The following is a 571-nucleotide window of genomic DNA, read 5'->3' as shown; positions in this document are numbered from 1 at the left end:
GGTTTTGCCTACGTATGGAATTCGCCGATGTCGTATGTCTTAAATTCTTCACAAATTATTCCATCCCTTGATCAACGTTTAAAAGACATGTATTTCCAAACTTTTACAGCAGAAATTCGTAACAACAACAAATTACGAACATATAGATTACTAAAAAATACTTACCACGAGGAAAAATATCTGAGAATTACAAACATTCGACACAGAACAGCCATCACAAAACTCCGGATAAGTTCAAACAAAATCCACATAGAAAAGGGAAGACACAACCACATTCCTCTACAGCAAAGGATCTGCCAATTTTGTAACCTAGATTATATTGAAGATGAATGCCATTTTGTAGCTGACTGCACATTATATAGAAATGAGAGGGATTCCCTCTATACTTATGTAATAGATAAGTTCCCAAGCTTTAGACATTTAGATAGAATAGAAAAATTCGAATTCCTCATGAAACTTGACAAACCATGTATAATTAGCTCAATATGTTCGTACATCTTTAACTGCGTAAAGAAGCGAGAAGAAGCTGAACCTGTAAATAGTAGAACACATTAGCTTATATAGTATGTAA

The sequence above is a fragment of the Branchiostoma belcheri genome, unplaced genomic scaffold (assembly GCF_001625305.1).
Source record: "Branchiostoma belcheri isolate BF01 breed outbred unplaced genomic scaffold, Haploidv18h27 scaffold1, whole genome shotgun sequence".
NCBI lineage: Eukaryota > Metazoa > Chordata > Leptocardii > Amphioxiformes > Branchiostomatidae > Branchiostoma > Branchiostoma belcheri.
Note: the sequence above shows the minus strand (reverse complement) of the source record.